Source organism: Panthera uncia, chromosome F2 (genome assembly GCF_023721935.1).
Source record: "Panthera uncia isolate 11264 chromosome F2, Puncia_PCG_1.0, whole genome shotgun sequence".
NCBI classification, from domain to species: Eukaryota; Metazoa; Chordata; class Mammalia; order Carnivora; family Felidae; genus Panthera; species Panthera uncia.
In genome coordinates this window covers 64,761,624-64,761,955 of record NC_064812.1, presented here as the reverse complement: position 1 = coordinate 64,761,955, position 332 = coordinate 64,761,624, and positions in this window count along the sequence as shown.

Sequence of the window (332 nt, the reverse complement as noted above, 5' to 3'; positions counted from 1 at the left end):
TTTTTTATTTTTTATTTTTTAATATATGAAATTTACTGTCAAATTGGTTTCCATACAACACCCAGTGCTCATCCCAAAAGGTGCCCTCCTCAATACCCATCACCCACCCTGCCCTCCCTCCCACCCCCCATCAACCCTCAGTTTGTTCTCAGTTTTTAACAGTCTCTTATGCTTTGGCTCTCTCCCACTCTAACCTCTTTTTTTTTTTCCTTCCCTTCCCCCATGGGTTTCTGTTAAGTTTCTCAGGATCCACATAAGAGTGAAACCATATGGTATCTGTCTTTCTCTGTATGGCTTATTTCACTTAGCATCACACTCTCCAGTTCCATCCA